Source organism: Dermacentor andersoni, chromosome 3 (assembly GCF_023375885.2).
Source record: "Dermacentor andersoni chromosome 3, qqDerAnde1_hic_scaffold, whole genome shotgun sequence".
NCBI lineage: Eukaryota > Metazoa > Arthropoda > Arachnida > Ixodida > Ixodidae > Dermacentor > Dermacentor andersoni.
The window spans coordinates 122,983,897-123,001,460 of record NC_092816.1 but is presented as its reverse complement, the minus strand read 5'-3'; the positions used below and the strand labels follow the sequence as shown (position 1 = coordinate 123,001,460).

At 50.1% G+C, this 17,564-nt stretch overlaps 1 protein-coding gene and 1 pseudogene across 1 annotated transcript in view; one reads left to right on the top strand and one right to left on the bottom strand.

Moving 5' to 3' along the window:
• Window positions 1-17,564, bottom strand: part of LOC126538671 (uncharacterized) — a 109,348-nt gene that overhangs the window by 40,847 nt on the left and 50,937 nt on the right. The gene's annotated exons all lie outside the window — the stretch shown is intronic.
• Window positions 7,602-17,542, top strand: LOC140216288 (piggyBac transposable element-derived protein 2-like; annotated as a pseudogene).

The window sequence follows — 17,564 nt, the reverse complement described above, 5'->3', positions numbered from 1 at the left end:
GAATTGCACATGTGAAGTACACATGCTCCCATAACAATGAGACAACACTGCATAATTGTCTTGGCATCAACAAGATACAGCCTTCTGAAGCATTGCTTCAAAAGGCCAAAGCAGTTCTCAATGGCCACCCTTTGCTGACTGTGAAACTTGTTTAATTTTTTTTTTTGCATGTTGGAAAACTGCAGCCATTGTCTTTGTACGGCGTCATATGCCAAGGCAGCAAGGGGTATGCGGAATCTCCAAGTATATAAAATTCACCGCACTTGGCTGCAGCCTCTTCAAAGGTGCTTTCTCTCAACACCCGGGCGTCATGCGCAGAACCAGGGCAGCCAATGAAGACATCCAAAAACCTGTTCTGGTCGTTCCAAAATGCTTGGAGGATTATAGACGCCCACTTCTTCCTGTTTATGTATGATACAGTGGAGTCGTCCGGCTTCAGAATCTCAATGTGGCTGCCATCAATGCATCCCACGGTGTTGCGGGGGCCTTTCCTGCCGCTTTTTGTCAGGAAAGCCATTCTGCTGCGGGCCATCTCAGCAGCGCTAGGCCAGTATATCACTTCAGCACTAATCGCGCGCAGAAAATTGAGCACTCTCTGCATGCACAGCACAAGTGATGATTCAGAAACGTCGAATCTATCTGCCACCAAGTACATGCTTGTTTGTGCACCAAGGTAGCTCAAGGTTATAAGGCAACTCTTTTCTGCTGTGATCTGTGGATGGCCGGAGACAGTTTTCGGGTAGAATGGCGACAACCTGAACCACGAGCACAGACTGTCAAAAGTCTCACGCGACAGCCTAAACAGCATTTTGAATTTAAAGTCCAAGTATTCAGTTGTCACCTGCTCAAAGTACCCATTGACTCGGTGATGGTCGACCCGTGCCACTTTGCACAACGCAACTGAAAAAGCTGCGTCGAATTGCTTGTCACTGTCAGAGTCAACAAGTTACATAGCCATTGCCAACAAAAACGCCATTTCGAACAAATGCACAGCGTATCCGTGTACTTACGACTAGTAGTACAATATTGCGCACACGTTTACGCTTGCGGTACACACCAATAAAAGAAAAGCCACAGCCGCCCAGTTGCAGCAGACGAAAGCCTCTATGTTTCTGCATTTTTGTCCTCGATTTGACTGCTGCACCGAAAGCGCTAGTGTCGCGCTACACTCATACTTCAAGAACTGGCGCTGCACTGGCACGACACTTTTCTGAACTAGTGCAAAAAGTGCAGCCAAATCGAGGTGACTTCTCTTCGCCCGCCTACTGAACATGGAAATTATATGCCTGATAACCGAATAATCAAATCATTATGCTAAGCAACAAAACGACCTTAGCGTCAGTATAACTAAAAAAAACATACTTCAGTTTGTCGCCATTCTCTTCTTGAGTGATTACCACACGCTCCCGTGCCCTGACCTCAATTGGTCGAAAGCTGAGGATCTCAGTGTTCCTTTGGTGGAAAATACAATGAGCTGCACGAAATTCCGGCTAATAAAGAGGTACATCCATGCGTCTGACAGAGAAAACCTTTAGAAGGGTGACAAGATGGTGAAGATAAGACATCTACTTAGGCGTGTCAATAGCTTCCTGCAGCAGTTCGGAATTTTTTCGAAGAATCTCGGCGTGAACGAGCAAATGGTGCCATATTTTGGTCGACACAGCTGTAAGACGTTCATAAAAGGAAAACCAATACGCTGTGGGGATTTGGGGAATTTGACACGCCGTTGTGCAAGTGCATTTCATCTATGTTCTGTAATCTTTAACCCTTTGAGGGTCAAATTATTTTGAAAAAAACTTTCCCAGGTGGTCAAATTACTTTATTGCAGATCTTGAATGCACAAAATGTATAAAGTCGGGAATAAATAGCAAAAAAAATTAGGAACAGTATTTTGGTGTCAGTATCACTCAGAACTGCAAAATGAATAGTATTTCAGAGTGTGGTTCTCCTTGAAACACGGTTCCACGCACAGCACCTTATCGCAGTCTGCACACCTAAAATGCGTGTCTGTTCTCCTCTTGGAGCAACGAGTTGTGTTGGCGCACACAAGACATCTTCTCTGCGTGTAGCTGCCTTGGCCAGAGGTCTGAGGCACCCTCTCGTGCAAGCGCATTGCCGCAGAGAGCGAGAATACCTCGTGTGTGGTGGTGATAAACAAGCTAAGAGCAGCGCCAATCAAGATAGAAATCAACTTCCACCACCCCTGTGAGGGCGTGCCGACAAAGAGAGAAACATGTAGAAAAATCACGTTTCGCGCGCCTCCGTTGCGATCACGCTGCGGAACCGAAACCGCGAAAGCGCGTTGCCGCTGAGAGCGAGAATACCTCACGAGCAGCGGTGATAAACAAGCTAAGAGCAGCGCCAATCAAGATAGAAATCAACTTCCACCGCCTTTGCAAGAGAGTGCCGACAAAGAGAAAAATGACGTTTCGCGCGCCTCCGTTGCGATCACGCGGCGAAACCGAAACCACAAAAGGGTTCTTGCCGCAGTCTGCGCGACACGCTGAAGCTAGAAATCAGTTCTATTTATCTCCCCAAGAAGGTAGCACAAATTTCAAACCCTTCTTGTAAGTCCCAAGAGGTGGCAGCACCTCCCAGTGAGCATGCATCGTTATTATGACGCAAAATTTCAAATGGAGGGTCGAAACCGTACCCGTACGGCAAAGACCTTGCGGGACAGAAAACCGCCGCCGTACATGTACGGCAAAAACCTGCAAAGGGTTAAGCCACATGGTCTTCTCGCTCCAAACCAGCTGTCGGCGGTGGCGCTCCACTCGCGATGGTCTGCAGTGAGGGCGCAGCTATGACGTCACGGAGCGGCCCCTGGTGGCTACTGTCGTGACGGTAGCGTGTCTCTTTTTTCACAGCCGCTGGATAAAAAAAAAGGTGCGGCCTGCCGCACGCATCGACAACGCTGTCATATGTTGCGGCGCTGCCAGTCGGGGACTGTTGTCTCAGATCGGCATAGAAAGTGCGTGAGGAACGCGCTTTGAAGGCCGTCGCCCGTGGAAACCGACGCGTCCGGTCCCCGAGAGCTAACACCGTTCGGCCCAGCCAAGCTGGGCCGAGAATGCAACTACGGCTGTCATGTTCGCTCCCATAGCAGCCTGCCTGACGTGGCAGGCCGCACCTTTTTTTTTTTTTACCTAGCGTCCGTGCTTTCTCTTTGGGACTGCGCCCGGTACGTACATACTTCCTCTCGTCCGCCGACACCTTTGTGACTAGGACTTAGCTCAAGCAGGGTGCCTTTGCCCGTGCGGGGAGCGCATACCTCGTGTTGATCCTGTCCGGACGGTAAGCCGAAGAACGGGTGCTTAGTGCTCGCGCGAGTTCGTACCATGCCGAGCCGCACTTATCGGAGGCCCAAGCCAAAGGAGATTGCCCGATCTCTCGTGAGTTGGCCCTTTGGTTATTGTGAAAGCAAGTAGCATAGCCGCCGGGACTTTTCCTAGCAGCGTGTCTCAGCTCGAGCCTGTGCTCTCGCAACGACATGCTACAGGTGCCCCCTACTGTATTTTCCGCCCTTGGTGCGGGACCCCTTTGGTTCCCCGCCGCCCCGGGACCGGGCGTTTGTGCAGCGTCGGGTGCCATCGGATACAATAAACGGTTTCCGCTAACTTAGGGCAATATTGTGTTCTTGAGTGCGTCACTCAGTAGCCCCTAGAGGCTGACGGCTGACGCGGCCCTGTGGCTCGCTAAGCTCAAACTTGCGGTGGACGGTACTCCTGTGAGACTTAAGACCCCACACTGGCATCCAACGCGGATTCAAAGGCTCATTAAGCCTTTGTCTGTGCTTTGCCGAGTTAGTACGCCTTTGCAAATTATATTCGGCAAGAGCTTGAGCTATGGCGAGAGATTGAGCTACGGCGAGAGCTTGAGCTACGTACACAAGCTACACGAGTCGCTTCAGGAGTACGATGCGCAATGCAAGACCTTTTCTTAGTTGCCGAGCCCAAAGCTTTGAACAAGGAATGCGTCGAGCGGGTGATCAGGCAGGCACATCCGACCTTTTCGGCGCATCTGTGCAGCAACTGCTTCCAAGATCTAGAAGGGTTGGCCGCCGAGGCAAAGCGCATTCAAGGCGACATTCTCGCAGCGCGAGCCTATCGCCCACCGCCGCGCCGCCAGCAAGGCCCTTGAGCCATGCTGCGCGTGCGGAGGGTCTGTGACCCTCCCCCAATGGCAACAACCCGGCCAAGCTGCCTTTGCGGCTACAAGCAGGTGTGCTTGGGAGCTGAGCGTGCGCGCTCTAGATCCCCACACCTACGGGAGGCAGGCAGCCTGTGCTGCACCACCGCCCGAAACACAGGCGCAGGGACGCCGCTTCGACCCAATGTATCACAGTGGCTGACGCTCGTGATAACAGGCCCTTTGGTCAAGCAGCGAGTCGACCCCGGCAGGGAGCCGAGGCCGCCCCACCTCGGGAGAGGTACCGCGACGGAGTGCGCTGTTTCCGCTGCCAACAACGAGGGCACATAGCAAGGGACTGCACCGTGCCCAGGCCTTCTGTGAGGTCGGGAAACGGGAGCACGGGCCACTTGTGAAAGCATGAGTGACCGAGTCTTTGCTTGTTCCCTCGGCGTACCGAGCAGGTGTTGCTGGTGTGCTTTATTCCGGTGACCATTGTCAGCCACAAATTTTCGCCGCTGCTGGACACGGGCGCAAGCGCTTCGTTGTTCAGCAAACAGGTGTTGTCTCACTTGTAGAAGCACTCAGTGCGCTTGCGGGATTGCCGAACGACATTCAATCTTGCGAAAGGCGTGGCCCATTTGGCGGGCGCCGCAAGGCTGACTGTCAGGTGGGGAGAGCGAATGAGACGCAGGCATTTCGTTCATCTCCTCAGGCTCAGTGTTCTTGTGATTCCCAGAAGGGACTTTCTCCTTCAATATGGAATGGTTGTGGACATTGCGAATGGCGGCTATCGCGATGGACCGTTCACGCTGCCAAAGCCGTTCATCAGCCCGCCAGCGTCCGATCTTGCCTGTGCAGATGAGATGTCGGAAACGTGTCGCGCGCAGAGTTCGGGGGCAAGCCCTCGAGCTGTGCGCACGCGTGCTCAGACTCCCCTTTGGGAACGAGAGGCACGCCACGAACCATGTCGCCCCCAGAATTCGGGGGCAGGCCCCTGCGCTATGCACTTGTCGACTCAAAGTTTCCATTGGGATCGAGCGACACGGCACGAAATGGCACCACATCTTCTGGCCGCCTGGGCGGTTCTTTTGGATGATACACAGAAGGCTGGCTTGTCAGCACTGTTTTGCCAGCATGAAGAGCTCTTCACCGATCAACCTGGCTGTACCGATTTGGCGAGCCACGCGATTGGAACTGGAGATGCGCTTCCTTTGAAGTGTAACCCCTGGCCCGTCAGCCTGGCCAAAAGGAAGGTGATCGATGGCTTGCTGGACGAGATGCTATCGGCCGACATTATCCGCCACTCATCCAGTGCCTGGACGTCTCCAATTGTGTTGGTGCCTAATAAAGACGGCAGTCATCACCTATGCGTAGACTACCGCCGTCTGAACAGAGTAACTCGTAAGGATGCCTATCCGCTCCCCACGATTAGCTCCATCATAGAAACCCTGGGCAGTTCGAGGTACTTTACTACGCTGGATGCCTCCAAAGGTTACCTACAGGTCCGGGTGCATGAGCGTGACCGGTGCAAGACCGCATTCACGTCCCACAAAGGGTTATTTGAGTTTACTCGTATGCCCTTTGGTCTTCGCAACGATCTGGAGACCTTTCAGGGACTAATGGACCACGTCCTCGGGGAAGCAAAGTAGTCATACTGCATGTGCTACCTCGATGACATTGTGATTTATTCACGAACCTTCTAAGAACACTTGGCCCATGTTGCTGATGTGCTTGAGAGGGTGCGGGCCGCTGGGATGACTTTAAATGCTGCGAAAGCCCAACAAGCGCAAATTCGAGTTCAGTTACTGGGGTTTACGCTAGGTGGAGGCTCCATTGAGCCAGATCGGGAGAAACTTAAGGCAATCCTCGATTTCCCCGCGCCCAAGGACATACGTGGCCTTCGCCGTTTTTTGGGAATGGCCAACTTTTACCGGTCATTCATTCCGTCCCGTGCCCGAGTGCAGGCACCCTTGAGCAAGCTCTTGGGTAAGTCGGCCGCGTGGCAGTGGGGACCTGAGCAGCAGCAGGCCTTTTGCCAACTGTCTGGCGCCATTGCGGAGACAGCACAGCTCAGACTCCCCGACCTGACCAGACCGTTCGTTGTCCAGACCGACGCAAGTGATCTGGGTTTAGGAGCAGTCCTCTTACAGGAATACGATGGTGTGTTGCAGCCGTTGGCCTTTGCCAGCCGATCCTTGATTCTGGAAGAGAGGAACTATGCCGTGACCGAGAAGGAGTGTCTCGCGATTGTGTTTGCACTACGTAAATTTAATGTATACCTTGATGGGACGAAATTCATAGTGCAGATGGACCACAGTGCGCTCAGTTGGCTGATGCGGCTCCGTGAGCCTGCGGGCCGGCTGGCGCGCTGGGCTCTCCTGATACAGCATTATGACTTTTCAGTGCAGTATCGAAAGGGGAGCACCTATCTCATGCCCCATTGTTCACCAAAAGTATTCCTCCAGGTGTGACAGCCGGTGCCTTTGTGCCAGCAAGCAACGGGGGCGAAATGAGCACAGAGAGAGGAGCAAGCGGGCAAACCTGTCATTCTGCTCTCCAGGCAAGCAGCGCATCGCTAAACGAGCGAGCGGGGGAGCTTCTCGAAAGCGAACCCACGAGATGCCATTGGCTGCAGTCCTGAGAGGGGAAGAGATCAGACTCCCCTTTGGGAGAATTGGAATCGCATTCAACAGGCAAGAGCTACTGAAGGCTCAGCAAATTGATCCGTTTTGTTGCAGAGTGAGCGACGGTCTCAGGGAGACGGAGTGCTGAGATGCTGCTGGTAGTGTGGCGGGCGCAGGGGGGCCGGAACCAGCGTGTGTCGCTGGGTCCCCCGCGGATTCATATTTGCTGGATCACGATGGGCTTCTGTTGAAATACATAGCTACCGATGATGAGGCTGTGGACCCGTTTAAGGTGGTTATCCCCAAGAGTCTGACAAGCGCACTGTTGCATCACCTCATGACGAACCCTTGGCCGGGCATTTGAGTGTCTCCAAAGTTTTTGCGAAACTAAGCCAAACTGTGACCTGGCCTGGCATAAAGCGTGACATTTTTCACTATTGCCGTTCCTGCCATGTCTGTCAAACGGTGAAATCAAGGGGTGGCAAGCCGCCCGGGTTGATGAAACCAATTGATAGTGAGCATCTGTGGCAAGTGGCCACCTGCGATCTTATGGGGCCTTTCCCCAGGAGCAAGCAGGGGTTCACGCACCTGATGGTGGTCGTTGATCATTTTTCGAAGTTGGTGGAGTTGTTTCTGCTTCGGAAAGTGACAGCGCGAGTGGTGCTGGAGAGGCTACAGGAAGTTTTTTGTCGGTTCGGCTATCCGAAAAGACTGATTACGGACAACACATCCTGTTTCACCGCTAGAGTGTTTGGTGCTACTTGCCGTTCCCTGGGAATTAATCACTGCACCCCGTCGCCCTACCATCCCCAGTCCAATTTGATGGAGAGGGTCAATAGAACCTTCAAACCAATGTTGGCGGCCTTTGCCACAAGTCAAAAGTATCGGGCAGACCACTTGAGTGAGCTCGCGTTCGCAATCCGAACCGCCGAGAATCGCTCGACTGGGTTCTCTCCCGCCTTCCTCAATTTTGGAAGGGAGCTGGCAAATCCGTTGACCAGTGCCATTCAATGCCAGCTCGGGGACGAGGAGGTGCCGGCAGATTGTTCTGCTTACGCTTCAGCACTTCGGGACAGGCTTTGTCGGGCTCTCTGTAGAGCAAGGCAGAGTTTGACTTCGGCCAGGGCCCAGCTGAAGGCTCAGTACGACCGGAAGCTTCGCCATCTTTCATTTAAGGTAGGGGATTTAGTCCTGAAGCGCAACCACGCTCTTAGCGATGCGAGCAAGGGGTTCTCAGCCTCGCTCGCTCCTTAGTGGCTTGGTCCATACTGAGTCGAGAAAGTTTGGTCTCCGCTCGCGTACTTGGTGAAGGATTCCCCTCAAGGAAAACTCAGCCGTGCCCATATCGCCGACCTGAGGCCTTTGCATCATGGTCCAACGAGCTTGCGCCGGTGCACAGTGGCACCACCCGCAAGCAACAGGGCACACCCGGGGCGAAGGACCGCATTCAGACCACGCACCGGTACAACCTTAGGAAACGGTCACCTGTGTGATATCGCGCCTGACGGCAGACTCTTTCCGCCATCGAAGGCCCTCAGTAACATTGCTTAGCCTCAGTGGGCCAGCTTCCTTGCGGCCAGTGCACGAAAAGAAGCTGGTCTGCTAGACTTGTTGGCAGTGTGTTGTATCAGTGTGCATTTTTTTTTTTATGCATGCTGAGTGTCATTATTGTTTTACTCTTTAAGTGTACTTAATGTTCCCATGTACAGTTGTATAATTTCGTTAGTCGTACAGGTACTGAACATTGTTGTTTCTTGTTTTTTTCTGTTTTCAGTTTTTTTGCGAGAGGAGGGACATTAAAAAAACAGACATCGCGAAGCGCTGCGGTGGATAGGACACCCCCTTTTCACCCCCATCCTATGCGCTCAGTGCTTGGTGCACGGGCGAACAGCGCGCATTGTGACCGCCAGGGGTGCGCACGCACGTGTGCTGGCTCGACTATTGGTGCGTAGGACTGTGACGTGGCTGCGCCGGCAAGTGAGTAGTCAGGTTTCTCCAGACAACAGTGACATTGCTGACAGTATGTCACACCAACGAAAGCCCTCGACTCCAGGCAACATGGCCGCTCGAGGAGAGCCACATGGCCCCACTGACGACAGGCCAAGGGCAGACCTGGACGATCACCAAGACAGTCTTCGCCTGCGGCTACCTCAAGGCCACGACCGGGGACCAAAAGGATGGTGGTGACCTGGACAAGTCAGGAAGCTCAAGAGGCACCCAGGAGCTTCGCCAGCGATGCGCCTTGGAAGACACAGAGACGGGTGACATAGGGGCTGCCAATGGACCGGGTGCCTTGGCCATTCCACGGCCACACAATCGCCGAAATTGATCGTGCGGCTCGGGGGGCCCAAATGCCCTCACCGCCCGAGACGGAGTTTTGTGCCACGTGCAGCATGACGGTCTGTTTTCCAAGCCATTTCTCCGGGGACCTGCACATGGCGCGAACAAAGGAGGTCACCGAGAAGAAGGGCCGTAGGGTAGGCGTCCCAATTGGACATCAGCTGTCTTCGTTGCCGGACATGGACCTCGAGGCCCTGTGCCAGCGACGCATGCGGAAGAGCCCAGGGTTCGCGGCACTGATGGCAGGGCTGCCAATGCCTGCACTGCAAGGGAACCCATCGTCGGACGAGGCTACCCACATGGACTCATTAATGGGTGAGCTGGGCGAACTCTTTTAAGAAAAGCACGCGTATAAAATCCGTCCATCCCTCCTCCTGTTACCTGACCTAGTTTATTTTTTGTGTGTATGTGTTATTTTTCTTCCCCGTTTTTTTTTTTTTTTTTAGAAAGTGTTAATATTACTTGCTGGGCTGAGGTAGCAATCAGCTAGTGCATGAAAAGCTCTATTGTCTTTGGTGCATTAGCCCCTACTAGCTTCTTCACCAGACTGGTAGGGCGGGGGGCAATTAAGGAGAGGAGGATGTGGGGATTTAAGGAATTCGACGTGCCATTGCGCGGGTGCATTTCACCTATGTTCTGCAATTCTTAAGCCACACGGTCTCCTAGCTCCGAACCAGCTGTCGGCAGTGGTGTTCCACTCGCGATGGTTCGCGATGAGGGCGCAGCTATGACGTCATGGAGCGGCCCCTGGTGGCTACTGTCGCGACGGCAGCATGTCTCTTTCTCCTTGGGACTGCGCAGGGTGTGTACATGCTTCCTCTCGTCCGCCGACACCTTTGTGACTAGGACTGAGCTCACTCACGGTGCCTTGGCCCATGTGGGGAGCACGTACCTCATGTTGATCCTGTCCAGACGCTAAGCCGATGAACGGGTGCCTAGTGCTCACGCGAGGTCGTACCATGCCGAGCCGCACTTATTGGAGCACCAAGCCGAAGAAGATTGCCCGAGCTCTTGCGAGTTGGCCCTTTGGTTATTGCGAGAGCAAGTGGCATAGCCGCCGAGACTTTTCCTAGCAGCATATCCCAGCTTGAGCCTGTGCTCTGGCAGCGACGTGCACCCCTGACTGTATTTTCCGCCCTCGGTGCGGGACCCCTTTGGTTCCCCACCGCCCCGGGACCAGGCGTTTGTGCAGTGTCGGGTGCCGTCGGATACAATAAACGGTTTCCACTAACTTAGGGCAATACTGTGTTCTTGCGTGCGTCACTCGGTAGCCCCTTGTGGCCTGAGCTCGCGTGCAGCAGTGCTAGAGGCTGACGCGGCCCTGTGGCTCGCTAAGCTCGAACCCGCGGTGGTCAGTACTCCTGTGAGGCCATTAACCCATTTGGGACCGCTGTACTTTTAAAACTACAGTTACAATTCCATTTCTTTTTAATTGGAATATGAGTATTTCGTTTTGAGTAGTTCGCCATTCCGCCGGCAAGGGGACAGGCAACACTCCCAAATCAAGCAGGCGCGTTCATAGCGCTCCTCGGAGAATATGTCTACGATCAACTATTGCCAATCTTCATTCCTGCCAACTGAACAGGTAAGCGCTTCGTAAACGTGTTCTCCTGGCTAGAATAATCAATATTTCATGAAACCTCTTTGTATATAGCTTCAAGAAGAGCAGTAGTAAGCATTGAGTGCTGTGAAACTTTTATATCTTTCACGTTTTTTCTGTTATTAAGAGTAAACCTTGCTGTACTATCTATAGTACAGCGGAACTTCGTGTGTGCACAACGGCTGTCGCTCTTGCAGGCAGCCGATACTATGGATCCAGGTGTTTTCTTCAGCAAGAAACCATTCTGTCGGCTCAGCGAAGCACTCGAGGCTGCAGCAGATATTGCTCAGAATTCTGGGGATGATGTTGATGTGGTCATAATCCCTCCAGACCCATCAGGAGAGAAACAGATGAAAAGGAAGGCGACGAAGACTGTATGGGTACTATGCCAGTGAATGATGTTTCTGGTAAGAACTTTTTTTCTGTTTAGTATGGTAGCACCTAGTTAGGCACTTTGAGTATTCTCCTTGTTCGGCGTCAATGACCACGACACCAACAAACACCATTTTTCTTCGTTATTTTCATCCGTAGTAGCCTCTACGGCATGTAGCGGGGCTGAAACGAGGAGAATCGGACAGGGCTTGGAATACACGAAGGTTGGTGATTCAGTGTGGGAGGGGAGGCAGTGTGCACTGTGAATATTTGCATCAGTTTGCGCAGATGTCTCCGAGTGTACTCCGATGCACCTTCGAGGTGCAGTTCACCCTGCGCTGGAGCAGGTTCTTACTGATGTCACGGCTTCCTGTTTTCAGCGAAACAGACTATGAGACATAGCCTTCGAAATCGTGTAAGTCCTTTACATCAAACCATTTTTTGCAGGGAAACTCGAAGTTCATTGGTATCGAAATGAAGAAGAAGATGACGAGTGCGCCCTTGCATTGAAGCGCGCAAGATTCCTACCGTGAACTGGACCAGGAATCAACCTGAATATACCTGGGAGAATTCAACTGACGGGGCAGCGGAGCGCAAAGCCATGTTGCGGTCTCTCTACAATGGTTATTCTCCGGGTCAAGTATTCAGCACCATTCTTGATGATCAAATACTCCCTCATATAATAACACAGACTGGCAAGTATGCGAAGCAGAAAGATGAACACGGCTTTGCTCTCAATTTGGATGATCTGAAGAGGTTCATCGGCACTCTTTTGCTGTCTGGCTACCATAGGCGCCCTCGTCAGAAACTTTACTGGTGTGTTGATGAAGATGTTGGAGTGCCCTACGTGGCTAAGTGCATGAGCCGAAATAGATTTCTTGAGATAAAATAATTTTTGCACCTAGCCAACAATGACTTCATTGGGGAGACAACTGATCAGATGTTCAAAATACGTCCCCTCATGAACCTACTGAACGAGCGTTTTCAGCAGCATGGTATCTTCCACCGAAACCTTTCTGTGGACGAGAGTATGGTAAAATATTTTGGACACCGTCCTTCCAAACAATTTATGCATGGCAAGCCAATTCGCTTTGGGTACAAGAACTGGATGGTGTACAGTTCTGACGGCTACTATTATGGTTTTGATACCTACTGTGGAAAATCTCTCAACTCTGATAAGAATCTGCTGGGAACACGCATTGTTCTCTCTCTGCTTGAGGTAATCTCTGATCCTAGTGACCACATAGTCTTTTTCAACAATTTTTTTACAAGTGGGAATCTCCTTGTTACTCTGCGTGAAAAGGGGTTTAGGGCAACAGGCCCTCTTCGCGAGAACCAGCATATGAAATTCCCTCTTCCAGCTAAAAAAGAAATGGAAAAAAGGCAATGAGGAGAATTTTTTTATTGTTTCGACCCTGTCAGTAAGGTTCTTCTCGTAAAGTGGAAGGACAGCAGTGTTGTAACAATGGCTACGAACTACAACGGTATTGAACCGACGTCCTTTGTAAAGCGGTGGTCGTCTGCAGTTCATGAAAGGGTGAATGTTCTGCAACCGAAGCTGGTCAGCAGCTATAACAGTGGCACGGGAGGTGTAGGCCTCTTAATCAAGCCGTAAACAACTATAGAGTTGGCATTCGCGGCAAAAAGTGGTGGTGGCCTTTGTTTATGCAAATGTTAAACGTAACCGTGGTGAATGCATGGAAAAATTATCAAGTAGTTGCAGATGAGCCAATCGACCTCCTTGCGTTTCAAAGAAATGTTGCTTCTGGCCAGTGGGGAGGAAGAAAGCAATCCCAGCATACATACGCTTAAGGCCATTGTTCCCATTTGGGAACGCTCTGTATTTTGTAAACTACTGATGCCAGTGAAATAAAACTTATTTTTCATGTACTACTTCACCCTCTAGACAAGCTGAAATAGTTTGTTTTGTTTTTGCTGTGCCACATCTAGTAGCGGTGCTTAATGGGTTAACAAACATGAACTTGTACTTGTGGTCTACAACAGCAAGCAAAATTATGCTATACCAGACCTTGCAGTTGCAATAGTCCTGCGCATTTTCTTTGAGCGGCAAAACTATTATGTGGCAGCTGTCCATTGCGCCAAAGCCTCGCGGAAAGCCTGTGCAGGCTTCGAACTGCAGCACATGGTCTATAAAATTATTCAGCGAGACAGAAACCGTACAATTTGGGACTCCAGAGCATCTACGACAACATCGCAAAATTCCCCGAAGTTTAGGTTCACGGATAGCAGACTCAAGCCGAAAAGATGCGCCATGGTCCTTTCCTCTGTCAACGCGGCGAGTCTGTACAGGGAGAGGGCAACATGCTTGTGTAGGGGTATGCTTGAGGATGACTCCTCAAGATGACTCTATTCCGCATCGCGATTTTGTTTGTTGCCATCAAAGCACGCATCAATGCACGTGGTGAACCAGTATTTCAAAATGCAATTGGTCTTAGCTCTGACAATTTTCTGGCCTTATTGGTAGGCTATCTCAAAAGTACTTTTATTCTTGACAACCAACTATACTTACAAAAGAAGGGCATCTGTAATGGTTCGTGCCTAGCGCCTCTGCTATGTGAGCCACTTCTTTCTGAAATGGATATAACTCTTGACAACTGCATGTGATAAAGTTTTTTTTAGATATGTAGACAATTTTTTTATCCCTTTGGATGCAGAATGTTCTTTAACTGACAATGATGAAATCAGCATGGTTTTAAGCCTTTCTAAACTTTATGGCAATGGCGTATCTTTTACCCATGAGATTCCAGTTGACAACATGCTGCAGTTTTTATATTTAAATATGACGTCTTTAAAACAACATGTTTGTTGGTGCTGCTCACCATGTGCTAAAAAGGAACTGTTACCATGCAGTTCCGCCCACTCGAAAATTGTAAAACGAGGGATTTGCAACAACCTGCCTGGGGTCTACACTTAGGGGGGACGTGGGTCCTAAAAAGTTTTTTCTTATTTTTAGGTGACTTTTTAATAAACTACACTGTCTGGGGTAATTTTTCGTGCTGATTTCAGATATGTAATTAGATTTTTGATAGCTGCAGCAGTTAAAAAAATATTGAGGTCTCAAGTCAAATTAATTTCGAATTCTTTACGGGGCTTTTTGATGATTCCGTCTTGCTAAACCAAAAACTAAATACATGACACATTGCTAAAGACCTACTGTAGGGGGTGATGCTATCTTTATTCATTTGGAAGCATTTTATGGACAAGAAAACAATCTTGCATTTATTATGAACATTTTTTTCTAATTAGCAGCGATTACTATACCTGAATGTAATTTTCATGACAGTGCAAAAGTAATAAAAATAGCATGCCACCCCAGATCATTTCAATACGCATAACATGATATCACCCTTGTCATTTTTGGCCAAGAACAACCCAGAAAATACACCTGTAAGGCTGAGTACAGTGTGCAAAAACATCGAACTGAAATAAACACCTTTGAAGTTTCAAACAAATGTAGCTTTTGCTGAAGTGAATCTACAGCAATACAAATGGCACCGTTTTAAAGCTCTGTTTTGTAAGAACAGCCATACTAAATGTGTGACTGCACACTCTCAAAATAATAGCACACTGGCCACTGAACTAGCACAAGAAAGTTTATTAGGCACCATGCTCTACAAAGAGCATGGTGCCTGGGTTTCAAACCGAGGTGCAGAACTCTGTGTCGGCATAAATATAGTTCCAGTGTTGTACCTGCAGGCTGTCTGATTGATACCAGTCTCCAGCACAATCAGTGAGGCATTCTTTTCATTTGGTAGAATTGACCATGTTACTGAATGAAGGCTCTGAGTGTAAGTAGCCTTCCAGTCATCTTCACCTGACAATGGCTGTGGAACTTAGGATCAGAGAGCCAGTGATAAATATGCAGCTGCAGGTGCTTTCCAGAATTGTATTTTTGTATGACGCCTCGATCACTTCTGCAGCCAGATGTTGAGCCAGCCCAAGGGGCCTAGTGAACAGAGCTCATGATGAGGTTCCCTTTATGAAGGGGAGGTATGATAGATATTGTTACGAGCTATCGTGACAATATGAATAGAGTGAACGTGCAATATGCTTGGTTGCGGGTCCAAGGTGCCGATGTGCGAAATGCCTAGACGCCTAGCGCCATCTAGAAAGTGAGTATCGCAGTCACTATGAGCCGCACCAGTAGCCAAGTGAAGTACACGAGCAAAGTCACCATTTTGGCCTGTGTCATATCGGCGTGCAGCTATGGTGGCTAGAAGGGTGAAGTGGAGCCAGCGCCCACATATCCATCGAGAAAGTGCAATCCTCTGCTTCATGTGCTGCAACGAAGGCCGCAGTGACGCTGCCATCAACTTGTCGATGCAATCACACAGTCACTCACACTCACGTTTAAGGGCATCTGAAAGAGTGTGTCACGTGCGCAGTTTCCCGCAGCATCTGGACAGCGCCTCTTTTTCTTCATAGCTGCCAGCGTGTTATCTCATTTGATGTATTTCACTGCTGACATGCTAATGTGAGTGCTGAAGTCTGCCAGACAGATCGACTCCAGTGCAAGGAAAGCGAGGAAACCTCACTGCTTCGCTCCCAGCTTCACGTCCGGTTACGTATCGTCGAGGCAGCAGGGTCAATGTGTGTCTCTCTTTTCTATGCCGAAGGGCAATGCACACTTCGAAACTTGGCGATGAGCCGTTCCCCGTGCTGACAAATCTTTGGACGCCAAGACGGCACTCTGTCAGCATCATTTCGACGAGCAATATAGCGAGCGTTGTTTCACGCTTGTGATAAACAGAGAAACTGTTCAGATTTCCCGAGAGCGACCAGTGCTGAAACCCGACGCAGTTCCAACCGTATTTCCCAATGTTCCTGCATATCTTTCGATGAAAGCGCCAAAGAAAAGGACGTCGAGAACATCAATCTGCGGCTTGCCTTCGAAGATCCAGGGCCAGGAAGCAAGCACATCTGCTTGTGGAGAAGCAACTCACTCGTACAGTGCACAAGGCGATTGCAACCAAGTACCTGGTTTGAACTCGCCAGCAATTTCCGACGTCCGCAAGTGTGGTCTTCCGAGCGCTTACTGGGCTAGACACCTGATAGCTGAAGCCGACGTCACGGTGTTCATCATGTGCACTCTAGAAGGTGAAAACATATATTATGAAAAGTATGTGCTGATGACAACAAATGTGAGGACAGTGCAAGCGACACTTTTCTGCGCAAACCAAAAAATCAAAACTGTTCGTATTACCAACATTGAAATCGCAGAAGAGTTGCTTCGCAACTAGGACTCTATGATCGTATGCAGAGGATTCGGTAAAACTGGTGAATTTGAGGTGAATGCAAAGCACAAAGAGAAGACTTGTGGTGGCAGAGCTTTCAGCCCATCTTGCCGCTGGGTTGCTGCTGAAACACCAGAAAAATCCTCCCCACAGTACAAGCACCTCAGGAGACTGCTCCTGAGCATCCTGCAGAAGAAGAGTAAAAACAGGGGTCCACTCACTTATGTACAGGCTGAAGCTGCGAACAGCACAAGTAAAAAGAAGCAGGCTGAGTGTCCTTCAAGCGAAATAATGCATAAAGCAATCGAAGCAGAAGAATGTGCAGATTGATTCTGCAGTCTTTAAGGAAACGATCAAGGCTCTACCAGTTAAGCAACAGCAGCAGGTCAAGATGTGCTTTGCAGCATCTAAGAGGAAATGCACGAGGAATGAAGTATGAAAGCGAGTGGGTGCTGGAGTGCTTGATTATGTGCACGAAGAGCCCTAGACTCTACGAGCACATATGTAGAAACAAGATCATGACCTTGCCATCTCAAACATCCTTACATTGATATCTAAAGAGTTACAGGAGTGGGTTCGGCCTAAGCGAGAAGGTGTCTGGCGCTGTAGCGGAAAAAACAAAATCAATGCGCTCGTTCCAGCGCCATGGTGGACTCTTAATTGATGATATTAAGCTATCCGAAAACTTGAGCTTAGCGTCCAGTGGCAACATCGAAGGTTTTGTGGACCTTGCAAAGTTCATACCTGAAAGAGAGCAGTCCGTGACATGAGATCATGGCCTCGTCGTATTGTTTGTGCCTTATAATGGAAAGTGGCAACAGATTATTGGTGTGCTTGCATCCGACAGCAATGTGAAGTCGGATTTGTTAGGCAAAATAATCCTCGAAACAGTGGTCATGTGTGAAAATGCCGAGCTGCACGTAGAGTTCGTCACCACTGATGGAGCTGCGTGGAACAGGACTATGTGGCACTCGTTCTGCATACATGGCAGAAAAGAAAAGAAAACACGGTCTGTAGAAGGCAGCACCCTACAGACCCAGAACGATTTTTGTACTTCACCTCTGATTTGCCACACCTCTTCAAATTTGTGAGGAATACTTTTGTTCGAAGAGATGCGAGCGGAAGACGAAGTGCGCATGTGCGTCGCATGGGCTCCGCAGATTCTGACCCTCTCGTACTTTCTCAACCCACTGGGCCCCCAAATTTTGTTTGGAGCTTAGAGGAAACACAACCTGGACCACC